Raw genomic sequence first — 13,522 nt, forward strand, 5'->3', positions numbered from 1 at the left:
ACGCCAGGAATCCCGATTACGTCCAGCGAGCGCTTAACATTTAATTTATTAACTTTCTGATTTCGAGCTCCCAGCTTCTCCCGCTAGTTCTAGTTAATTCGACGAATTACTGCAAAAGCTAAATTTGAGACACTTGTGGCATGATGCTAGAGATATTTGCTATAATGCATGCTTGAGATTACTAACTATTAATATTGCTTTTATAATATTAATATCAAACTTATTCTAAATCTTCGCAATCGGTGCCTTCGGCAAAATTTACGTTTAAAAATTGAGATTGCGGAGTGAAGAGTTAGTCGCATGCTGCTTCCACTGATACAAGAGAACCCCATGCGCAGTACAAAGAACGTACTATATATATCGCGCATAAAGTTGGGAGGCCCATATATCAAAAGTAGCGATCCGTAAAGTTGCCTGGCTCGCACGTATATTTTGCTCGTCGCGGGGAACCACAGCCGCTAAATACATTCGTTCAGGTGACTATTAAGCGTGTGATGCACGACACGATTCAACGTTATTTATCGCAGGCGTTAAACTTGCAAAATGTGAAACACACGATAAAGTTTGCGCTGACGGGTATCGCCGGCAATTGAAGCTTTCAACAGGACACTGCAGCTCCTTGATAGCCCGTCGGGTGTTTGTTTCGAGTAGATGCATTCGATACTCGATTGGCGGGATAGAGAGCAAACGAGGAAGCGAGAAGGTGAGAGTGAGAGAGAGAGAGAGAGAGAGAGAGATAAAGAGTGATGGGAGAACGCGAAAAGCACCCTTGACGCGCCGCACGGTTTAATTTCCAGCAGAAACGTCGATAAATCGCTCACCGAGACTTTACGTTTCTACTTGCGCGTTTCAACGATCATTTTTTCGCCTTTTTCCCATTTGAAAAAACGGATTTGGATCGACGTATATGACGGTATAATTAAATCTACCTAGCTGGTGAAATTCAGGAATCTTCTTGCGTAAGCGTTCCCAGATTCGCGTAACAAGCGGATTTCGCCTCTGCGCCTGAGCGGATCTACGATTTTAACCAAAAGCGGAAGAGCATGTACAGGGGGATGAGACTAAATATATGTAATCGTTGCAAGGGCTGACCTTTCGGGTTATTTGCGGCGCACGATATGCACGTGAGAGGATATGCATTGTTTTAATGCAAAAACCGGGAATTGATTCCCCGTAACTTTTATCAATGGGAACGGATACAACTAAAACCATCCGCGTTCTCGTTCACGTAAATAAAAATTTAGTGAATTTATCAATGCGTCGCTATCTCTGTTTGTGGATTCTAAAATATTTTTAAATATTCCACACAGTATATATATTTCGTTGATATTATTATATTACATTAACAATAACTGCGACAGAAAAAACAAGGAATACAATGGGAAAATGAATTTGCTATACGTAGGGAGTACACGTACATGCACAATTCTATATACTCTAAAAATACGCGGAAATAGCAGTTTTTATCTTACCTTTTATTTTTTTTCAATCCATCGCAATTGATATTTTGATATTGCGAAGCTTTAATTAAACGTCACTCTTTTTTGCCAATATCTGCTTGTAAAGTACATTTTAATATCTATCATTAGTGGAGTACTCCGAAATTTCATCGCGACATAACGTTAATTAGATAATGTCATACGGTTGATCATATTGCGAGGGAAAACAGGATAAAAGGAGGAAATTGATAGGAACTCCTATCAACCGCGCCGGTACTTTGTCGCCGTGGATTCCGAGGATCTTAAAGCCTTAAAGCCCACCGAGCGTCATTGTACCAATTAATCAGCAACGATGTTTCCGTAAGGGACGCTGCATGTACGCTCTGAGTTTTAATTGGGCCTCGTCCCTCATTGTTAAAGCCGTGCCACTGCCGCGCGGCAGTCGTTCTGCCGCAGAAACGAGCCTATTTTTATGAATAGCTGACGTCAGCCCGCCACCGCCGTGTCAATTTGCAGCTGCAAACCGTCGAACGAACTGCCGCAACGACATGACGAAGACGAAGACGACGGCTGCTTCTCGTCGGTCAGTCAACCAAAGTCGACCTCGCCGACTCGCCTTTTCTCGTCAAAGTCTTTCCTTCGGCTCGCTTGCTCGCTCGCGCGACCAGACTTCGCTAAATACCGCTTTAATTCGGCTTAATTAGTCCCAGTCGTGTCGGTGGCTCGCTCTTCTCTTCGGATTAATTGACCCCGCGGCCTCCTCGTAAGCGAATCATTTACTTTCTCAGGAGTGCGTGCGATCGCCGATGAAAAACGTCCCCGTCCCGGCCCGCGCAAACGAGTTTACGCGCTGATGGGGTGAAACCGCGCTCGCGTTTTGTCTTCTTTTTGCAACCAGCGAGACGAAATGGGGAATGCACGAGCCGATTTATCTCGCACGATTCGATTTCGTCTCGATACGATTTGTTGTCGGAAGGAAATTTTCCAAAGTTGCTCACGTTCGTCACCACGGCAGCCTCCGCAGACGGTACTTAAAATAGTCTTGCAATTGTTTGCAATTAAGGCGATAATGAGAATTCACAGCAAATCGTCATCGAGAGAGTGTAGTATTGATCGGTTTCGTTCGATATTCCATTGATGGTTCAGTTACAGCTTTAATCTCGCCGTTGTGTTGTTTACAGAAGTTTCAGTTAAGTCTTCTTCACCGTCTTGTTTCTCTCCCTTGCTTTGTCTCCAAGGCGAAATTGATCACGATATTTATAATTCACTTTTTTCCGACTGTACGATTGAAATTCGCTCTCGAACTTCGCGCGATGTTGCTTTATCCGCGAGTCTGCCTTCGATTTCAATTATGAAACCTGTCGAAGGATGGATTTGAGCGGATTACCTCGATCCACCGTCCAAGTTCAACTCGTGATCCGTGTAAATCTGTTTCTATCAATTCATCTCGACATGGATTTTCCTCGTATCGAGCGTCATCGTGTTTTTGTGCAAGGTTTTCCAAGTTGCAAAATAATTCCTTTCTATCTTCCTGAAACAGCACGAGGAGCGGAGTAATAGTAATAATTTTGTGTAGTACATGTTCATTAAAAGCACTATACGTGCGTTCCTCCTTCGTAATGCGAATTCTAGGTTTAATTAACAAACAAATTAAGGTTGAATATCAAATAGTAGCAGTAAAATAATGGCATTCGCGGAAATTCTCTCTCAGAAAAGGTTGAATCTTTATTAACATTAACATTACTATTATTAACATTAAACGAATTGTTATTAACATTAAAAACGAAGATTCCCTCAAAGAAGTTAATATCACAGATTTAGTGTAATAATAATTACACTTATCAAGGTGTAATTACACTCTGTAACATTTATCAAATATTGTTATTTATTTTAATATCCGCGTAGATTGCATAGTATATTATATGTATACGTCGCATATATACATACCAGAACAAATATATTCAAATAAAACACGAGACGTTCAGTTTTTTCATAAACAAACTAAATGAAACGTACGATCAATTTACCGTTCTAGATCATCCTAGAATGTGCAACAGTTACGTTGATTACGGCGCCTTATTAACAGAGAAAAAAAATTAAACTTAATTCTACTAGGCGTATAATTTGCGGTCTCTCCGTTACAACAGTACGAGGAACTTAATCTTGTGACGTGTCTCTCCTCTCCTTTTTGGTTTTTAATAGTTACTTACTTCATCGCGATTGAGTCGCAAGCATGAACCGTGGAAAAGTGCGCATAGGTACGAATTAATTTTTTCCGTTTCGCGCGACGAAACGATGCTAATGATATTCCAAAGATAGGCGCAGCAGGATGTAATCCTTCCGTTGGACAATTTACAATTTATCGCGTCTGTGCCGTGCGCAAGTATCGCGAATAAAGTCGCGATTGCCATGTCGACGTTTTATTACGATTACGGCTCACGTCGGCGAGGACGCAACGCGAACGAAAAACCGCGGTTGCAAATCATGCAGAGCGGATCGCACGGGTGCGTATATGTAAAATCGCCGTCGCCGTCGCCGTCGTCGTCGCCGTCGTCGATGTAAACGCGCGATGACACTGATAAAAGCCCAAATTAGTCATTCACCTGTTGATCACATCGGCGCGCGCCGGCCGAATGATCGCTCGTGTTTAATACACTTTGCGGCGCTCTTGCATTCCGTTTGAAGCTTTGCCGCTCACAAAGCGGAAGCGAGGGACGTTCCCCTCGTTCCTGAAACTGCCGCATTCGTAGCATGCCGTGATTATTCGCCAGTGATTATTCATGATTCTCTCTTTTCCTCCCCTCCCCCTCCTCTCTCTCTCTTGGGAGTAATCCGTGCATGTTTCGAGTCCCGTTTAGTTTTGTAGTAATGGAGTAAATCCGTTTTAGTCGTGCGAAGCAAACAACGCGCATCCCCGCGCAAGTGTATGTATGTGTGTAGGTACGAGTGTGTAGATGGGTTTTGCATAAAGTATGCGATAAAAGGTGGTGCGCGAGTTTGCGGTAAGCGCATCCACCTTCTTACGGCGCCCGCCGGGGCTTTTCCCATCACAACCGCCATAACAGCCGCGAGAGTGGTGGCGCTTGAACGTAAATTGCTCTCGGAATCGTATTCTCTTTTTTCTCCACTTTTTTCCATCCCTATCTGCCCCTCCCCCTTATGGTTGGCGGGAGTGGGTCTCTCGGTGGTCGTGGAGCTTGCCGATTATCGCGAAAATAACGAGATTCCGCATCGTCCGTTAAGCCGACGAAAGAAATCTGCTGGATAAATTGAAGTGTACGTTCAATTCCTTTTTTCTGCCTTCGCCGCGCGGGTTTATTGCGCAGTACATGTATATACTTTGATATTTTTCCATAAATATTCATCTCGCACGATTCGACGGTGCGCGATGCCGTTTTATGGGGCTGATGTCTGTACCTGTTTGTTCGATGTTATCACGGCTTTGCAGAAACGAACGAGTGGATTGATCTAACTTTCGACCATTTTACAGTTAACGTATGTACACAGAACTGTATTATGTAAACTATTAACTATTACCAGAAAACTGTATGGTTAATGGTTAATTATGGGTATTCCCGTGCTTCAATCTGCTTTTCCGCGCAAGAAACTCTCCCAAGAGAGGAAACCCGCGCCGCAGGGTTGGGAGAGAGCTTCGCTCACATAAGGGTTATCTCGCGTATTTCCTCTTTAATCAGCCCGACTGCCGGTTTAAATGGAAAAAAAACGAACGATTTCAATCGGCGTGGTAGTAAGTGGGTCGAGGTAAAAGCGGAAAGAGAGGGCAGAAGGGGTTGAGGCAGAATGGTTTAATAGGCGAACTCAATGGGGTAACGCCGTGCATGCATTCTCGATGAAATTACTTTCTTGGCGTTCCGTCGTGTGTATTTACTTCCTATCATTGACCGCTCGTTCTTGCACAAGTCACCCTAGTGCATCTCTGCAGTTATTAAACTGTATTTGCTCTGTTTTTCGAGCGCTCGCGGCGGCGCTACCCCCATTAGCCCGGTCGCGCACATCTGGCAGCATTTTTGCAGCGATGAGGGTGTTAAACGCGTGTCGAATGCACAAAAAGCGTATCGCTTTCGCACATTTCCCGGGTGGTTCTGCCAATAGCACATCCCCGTGGGCAATTTGAATTATTCGCGATCGTGTCGGATTCACCGCGTTTGCCATTGTTAAATCACGGCGCTTTATCGCTTCCATTATTCCGCTTTGCGCGAGAGGATCCATGCACCCTTCTGCAAACGTTTGGGATTTATTCAGAGAGGAAATTCGCGATTCCTGCAATACTTCTGCCGCCGAACGTCTCGATGCCGAATAATCGGGCTTCCTTTACGGAGGGATTATTGTTACTCACTTCGATAAATCGTGACAAGGGTTTCCCTATCGCAACTGCTGGAAGATATGCAGCTTACATAAATGCATCCGAAGTATTTCGCAAATATTCGAGATCGAAAGACATCTTACATTCCTTCATTGTCTTCGTTTAAGATTCGCATGTCCCTTAATTCTATGGAAAGTTTAATCATGATTAATTGACGCAGTTGGGATCATCATCTTAGTTTTGCTAAACAATTAGTATTTATTACAATTTTTGACAAGTAATTACGTTTTGTTAATAGCCGCAAAGTTGGCCGCACGATCTCTCTTCCAGCGCACGTGTGTAGAAAAAATTTTATGTACTGCGATAAAAGCGCTTACGGGTTTATTACGCGGCGCGTTACAATTTACTACTACGCCGCTGAAAATAATTCTACGCGGAAGGTGAATTCGTGTCATTTCATCCAAGTTATTCCGGGCGCTTGTTACGCCTGCAGTCGCAATGCACTACCGTGTTTATGCGCTGCGTGGCAATAAATCCGGTCTAATCGAAACAGACGCAAGTCATTAGCATTCTCGACGCTTCGGATTAATGTCCACCTAAATACGTACCGCGTCTCGAAGAAGCGATGATATCTCTTCTTCTACGAGAAATCCAAAACTTGTGATGCAAAAATTGAGAAGCGCGGTTGACGAGCGATTGCAAAAACCAGCATAATAAATCGCTTCTTTATCGGAATATATCTTTTCAAATTCAAAATTATGTTCCACATCTTCTACTAGATATTCAGACGCGTATACAATTTGTGCTTTACATAAATATTTGTACAGATGGTTAGAGTTTAAAAACTCTTGAATGATGTCGCAAATATTCTACTGTAATATTTTATAATAAGTTTACATGCGAAATAATATTCGATTTGATTTGCGTTCTCATAAAACTCATTTTGCGACATAATTTTCACGAATATATATACAGGGTGAGGCACCTAAAACAGGTCACCTGAATATCTCGGCTGTTATTGGTGATAGAAAAAATGTGTCCGACCAAACTGGCATGGTTTCGAGGGACACATAATTTGTTCTAAATAGTTTTTTATTAGGTGGACGCGTAGAGGTCATATGAAGGTCAACTTCGTTTTTTTAAATGGTATGATATGTTATTTACGTACTATCTAGTAGAGCATTTGAAGATGCGCACATTGATCTACGAGTCAAAATCATTCAAGGTCACTGAAGGCCAACTGCAAGGGAAAATAATTTACTTTATATTGCCTAGAGTTCTCTGCTATTAAAAATACTGTAAACTCAGAAATGAAAAAGTTCTAGCCCTTAGAAATGTTTTCTTTTCCGAGAAGTTCTGAGTTGTTGATATCTACAGGGTGTTTCCTAAGTAAGTAGACAAACTTAAGGAGGATATCCCTTGGCTTATTTTAAGAAGAAAAGGTCATATAAACATATGTCCTAAACTGCTTTGTTTTCCAAAAAAAGTACATCACTGTTTTCGTTCACTTTTCGGATAGCGTGCTTTAAATCCAGTAGATTTTTTTCTATGGGGACAGCTTAAATCTTTAGTTTACGCTACACCTATTCAAAATGAAGAAGATCTCAGAAATCGCATAATAGATGGATGTGAAAGAATACGTAACACTCCAGGTATTTTTGAGCGTGTACGTCAATCAATGGAAAGGAGAGTTGAGGCGTGTATCATGGCTGCAGGTGGACATTTTCAGCAGTTACTGTGATGTTATTATTTTTCTTTTTAGTTACTATTCTCTTTTTCGTTATAATTTTTCTTTTTGGTTACTATTGTTTTTCATTTGTTTCATTTGCAATAACACAAACTGTTCTATAATAAACGAAAAGTGAACGGAAACAGTGATGTACTTTTTTTGGAAAACAAAGCAGTTTAGGACATATGTTTATATGACCTTTTCTTCTTAAAATAAGCCAAGGAATATCCTCCTTAAGTTTGTCTACTTACTTAGGAAACACCCTGTATATTTTTTATATTGCCTAGAGTTCTCTGCTATTGAAAATACCGTAAACTCAGAAATGAAAAAGTTCTAGCACTTAGAAATTTTAGCCTTCAGTGACCTTGAATGATTTTGACTCGTAGATCAATGTGCGTATCTTCAAACGCTCTACTAGATGGTACGTAAAACAGCATATCATACCATTTAAAAAAACGAAGTTGACCTTCATATGACCTCTACGCGTCGACCTAATAAAAAATTATTTAGAACAAATTATGTGTCCCTCGAAACCATGCAAGTTTGATCTGACACATTTTTTTCTATCACCAATAACAGCCGAGATATTCAGGTGGCCTGTTTTAGGTGCCTCACCCTGTATATGTTATACATAATTTGTGAAGCATTAATGATATTTATAATAAGCCAACAAGACATCAATCTATTATCGCAGATGCTTTTAAAATCCCGTTGATTAAATTTCGCAAATTTAATTTACTCTAATGTGTTGACGTCATATATATTTTCTAATATAATATCTCACTCTATGAGATATTAGGGGCGAAAGAAATGCAAGGTACCATATTTATGTTTGATAAGTTGAAAAGTATGAGCGATGTGATAATAATTCTGCGGTATCCGGAGTTCTTCCGTTTCATGCCGGATAAGTTTATTTGCCATTTGTGAGACATACTTCATTTTTCATTGAATTTAAAGATGAGCGTCTTCCTTCTTCCATAATGCAAGCTCGGGTGCACATATGTAGGTCGCATCGATGAAAGTAGATGAAGCAGGCGAGCAATCGAATAGCAATTGAATAAAAGTATCTGGCTGGTATACATTGCAATAAAGACTTGCTATACTTCTGCATTATGTAAACTATAATCCTGATGTCGAGACAGTGTATGTGACGTAGATTGCAGGAATGATCTTGCACTATAAACTTTTTCGATGGACTGTGTTCTACATTCGCGTTAATCAAGATGATTATGGATTCCGGTCGTAAACAGACATGAAATGGCATATCGAACTATCGTGTTTCATCACGTTGTTAAATTCTTTTTTATGCGCTTAAAAGCAACGCTGTATTTTATTTTAAGACGCAAAAAGTATTTAAAACTTAATGTAATTATATTATTTATATATAGTACATTTACATTACATATTTTCAATTTATTTTTCAAGTAACATTGTTGCCTCTAGACATGTATGATTGAGCTTTCGGATTAAAGATGAAATTGCACACCGAGAAATATTCCACTGTAATACTGTATCTTATTCTTATGAATCTTTTATGAAATACCAAGGTGCACCGAAATAGTGATATTTAAAATCACTTGCTTTAAATTCTGTACTAGACCTCATGTATATAATACCAAGTACGACTGCATTTACGAAACAATACGTACATTTCAGTGATTTCCTCAGACGAGACACTTAGCATAGTGTCGACTTAATCGTGTGTCCATTATATGCTGCACGTTGTGCTGCATTTGATTGCGGACGTTATTATGTTTATTATTATGCGAAAACAACGATCGTTGTTTCCTTAAAGGGTCGGAAAGGGTCGTAAGTTTATTTTCTCCACAAATGATGGCTCACGTTGAAGCGGGATTCCGCTTTTCGTTGACATCTACCCATCAAGCGGAAGGAAGGGAAATATTTTTGTTGGTACAAGGGGAGAGATATATGCTCTTCCGTATCTTTCTGAACACACTTCAGGAATGAGAGGGATGCCACTGTACATGGTGGTTGATAATAGGCGCATTACCGAATATCTCGTATGTTGTCCATTGTAGGTGTCCATTATCTCGCCTCAGTGACCGCACCATTCGTGCACGATGCACACGTTTATCTTCATTGGCGGATATGAGAGTCCGGTTAACGAAGATGAGAAAGCAAATATGGAAATGAGAAATCACGGCTGTGTCTCTATTCCTTACTGGACGCAACTGTTAGTACGAAAAGCAGTTTGATCACATGGATGTCGATTAATTTGAGTAGAACGCGTCTCCGTCCATTCGATTATTATTATAAAATGTTTTTACCGCACTTCTTATTAATGGAATCTTTTTATCGTCTAGGCAAGACTAGTTCAAGTGATAAAACTGATTTTATTGTTTCTTGTTTTTCTTGCTTTGCATAAAGCTCAAATATTTTCGTAGCGTTTGCATGCTGAGTCGGTAGCGTAAATGAATTAGTTCGTCGTTTTGACGTCGCCTGAATCCGAAGAATGAGAGGGAAGTCCCCTTTCCCAACCAGTTCAAATCTTGAAACTCTAACTGGATGCGACAGAACTTCTTTCCACATTTGTCGAAGTTTCCTTTACCGTTCCTTTCAAGATTGCGGAACTTTTATGTTAATCTCGTTTCAAATGTGATCACTTCGGGTATATCGCGTATTTTTGCGATAAAATGCACTTCTCCCTTTGTCTCTCATATATAAATGTTCCATTTTATTAAAATATAATTTACTTCTTTAAAATAGAATTTTGTGTAATTCCACAAATGTTAAACGATGAAATGCCGAGATCTGGTACATCCAATTTAATTTGAAAAATGAATAGCATTTGTGACATTATTCTATAGTAAAAGAGTCTGCATAATACCTGGATATGCGGACATATACGCAGGCGTATTTTTCCTGCTACGAAGTTCGAGGACGAAGAGAGATTGTAAGTTAAATCGGGGCAACCGTGCGAGACGTAACTTGGTCTTTAATGAGACGTGCTATCGTTGTACGTTCTTTCTTTGCTATTTACTTCATTGAACTTTGGGTTCCATTTCTCTTTCACTTTGTTTGTTCGTATAGTTTTTCCTAGAAAAGTGTAAAGTTTGCTTTACTTTTCAGTTAACTGCAGTGTTCTTGTGTATTTATGGGGTATTATTAGTGTAACATATTGAGTGCAAAAGAGGGGAGGATATTTCTTTTACAAGTAAAAACGGAAAGAAAGAAATTTTCTTTTGAAGCGCAAATATCTGCTCTTGTTTTTACATAAAATTTGTAATTTACTCGAATTTCGCGATCTAACGCGTAATAGGAAGTTACTTCTCCTTCCAATATGTTCGCAGCAAACAGGAGGCACTTTCGGAACATTATTTGCAGTATAAACCGCGCAGGAAACGCAAGCCCGTATTCGAGTTTGAAGAGCGGTTGATGCTGTACAAATGCATAATTACCGAGAAACGTGAGATGTTATTTCATCAATCATAAAACCTTATTCCGGAACATCCGACACGGGTACGGTCAAATTATTCAAATTCAATGAAAAATGAGATGTGCCTCACAAATGGGAAATAAGCTCATCCGGCATGAAACGGAAGAGCTCCGAGTATCGCAGAATCATTATTACATCGATAACATCTGTCTGAATTTTAGTTTCATCCTAAAAATAAAGAACAGGAATGTTTGGAGAACATGACTCTTTCTTCCTTTCCTACATTTATAACGTATCTCATATCCATATGTTCACTCCATACGTTTCACAGTATCATTCACAAGGACGATAATTATGAGAAATCATGTGTGCAGTTCTGTTTATGTAGTTAGATTGGCATGGCAATGTAAATGAAATCAATTTCAAAGTTACACAATTTCCACTGTGGAGAAATATCACTCATAAACAATAAAACTGTTATTCAAGTTAGATAATAAGCGATCAGCGCGAGCGTGCTGCACGATAAAAAAAGTATAAAAATTCCACGCAGTTGCATCGCGGCAGCTTGCGGATAATTACGTGATATTATCCCGGGTCCGACAAAAATCACGTACACATCGAGCAAATAATAATGAAATTGAGTTCTCGCACTAAGCCGACTGTACGTGATGGGAATACTCTTACTCCGAGACCAGCGGGGTTTCGTAGACGAAACGGGGCTTTGGCTTAACCCCCAGCCAGAGGGTTAACGGCGATTCTTCCCGGGTACGCACTTAGGGAGTAGGTAACCCTCGTATAATATAACACTTGTTGCTCCGACGAGACTCCGAAGATGGGAGCACGAAAAAAGCCTGCGAAGGGAAATAAGTGCGCCTACAGCAGTATCGACACGAAATGAGATATACGTGAGCCGATCTCCTCAGCAGTATCGTAAATCGCTTCATTTTGCAAAATAAGAATTTGCGAGCGTCTTTCAAGTAGAAACATTGTTTCAACGTGGTACTTTTTATGGCTGCATAAAGATGGAAACCGAAAGAAACTTCGCGCATGAAAGAAAATTCACGCGTTTGTCTTTTCATTGTGCTACATTTTACTTTTTGCTACTTTGTTTCACTTGATTTGTTGCACTGATTTATATCAGTTAGATGTAATAGCGATTACTCAGTTTCTAAAGTTTGTCGTTTTAAAAATCGTTTACGATTTCGCAACTTGAATAAATCATGTGTGTATACCTTCTTTCTTTTTGCTTGCCATGCGTGTGCTATTAAATACGTGTCGTAAAATCTACGGAATTCTCGTTTATTTATTCGTGCAGCCACGCATCTGTTTAATGTCTACACGAACATATCGCGGTATACCGGAATATGGCATGCGACTACAATAACCTGCCATTGTCGGAAATGTACTTCGTCGTCCGCGACTTAATTTTCGGTCGAAATTTACGAGTCACGTTTTCACGCTCTCACATTTTCGAGCCAGCCGAGGGATGAGTTTTTTATTCATCCTTTGAAAAAAAGCTACAGCGCACACTATACAATATTAAACAACTATTTACGCCAAAATGTCATCTACATCTCTGACATCATACTTTGCCAAATATATTTCACTGTACTGTATGTAACAAAAAGTTACAAAAATTGCTTCTGTAATGAATTTGATATAAATCATCCGCTCATAGGAACGGAAAAACGTCATTTGTCACAAGCTGCGCGTATACCACATTCTGATAATTAATTTTGTAACAAGTAAATTACTCTTAACACAAAATGCAGTTAAAATCGAAACAGCCAATTGAAGCGAGTTTCCAATGAAAATATATTCCGCACATTGAAGTAGATTGAAAGTAACTAAAGTATTATTAAAAGCGGCGTATCAAAAACGACATGAGCCGTTAATACCCTCGCTCGCGACGTCGGGGCTTATAAGTTTCCCGCGGGAATCTCTGTATATAGGGTGCAGCTGCCATAAACTCAGTAACTTCGGCAGTTCGTTCCGATAAAAGGGCCCCCCCCCCCCCCACGCAGGGCAGACGAGTTTCCGTGCAACAACGTCGACGCCGATGTGTGCGTGCACGCGTTAACCGCCGGAAACCGCCCCGTGTTGGAATTTCCAACCACAATGACGCCGGGCAAGCTGACGCAGTTATTATCATATTAAGCACCGCGATCGATGAAGATAGAAAATTTCGGTACCCGAAGTTGAGCACACCAGAGAGGATACGAGCGGCGAGATTCGGACGCGCCGAATGCGCTCTGCTTGCGCGAGCGTCCTCGCGTCGCGGCAATTTCGCGGTGACGGTTACCTTTACATGCGGAAACGGCATATCGACGCAATATCACCCCTGATTGCTAATTAGGACACGCGGAGATGCATTGCTTGCGGGTAAACACGCGGGGACCGACGTGCCCCGAAATTCGGCGTGCCTCGATTGGTGCAGCGAACGAGTCGCGCGAACGGAAGAAAGGATTAAACGCAAGCTCGTCGTCCGACCAGATATCCGATTGCAGAAGCGAGCGGACATTTTAGCCCCAGAGGCAGGATCAGCGGAAAAATGCATCTCCGCGTATCTCGTATCTTTTGAGGAAGGGATTTATTTCCGGCGAGCACATCGAGACGAGTGTTTGCGCGCTCAG

At 40.9% G+C, this 13,522-nt stretch overlaps 1 protein-coding gene across 1 annotated transcript in view; it reads left to right on the forward strand.

Annotated features, from left to right (window-relative positions):
- The window catches only part of LOC105281023 (atrial natriuretic peptide receptor 1), an 83,048-nt gene that overhangs the window by 11,490 nt on the left and 58,036 nt on the right, over positions 1–13,522 (forward strand). The gene's annotated exons all lie outside the window — the stretch shown is intronic.

The sequence above is a fragment of the Ooceraea biroi genome, chromosome 5, assembly GCF_003672135.1.
Source record: "Ooceraea biroi isolate clonal line C1 chromosome 5, Obir_v5.4, whole genome shotgun sequence".
NCBI lineage: Eukaryota > Metazoa > Arthropoda > Insecta > Hymenoptera > Formicidae > Ooceraea > Ooceraea biroi.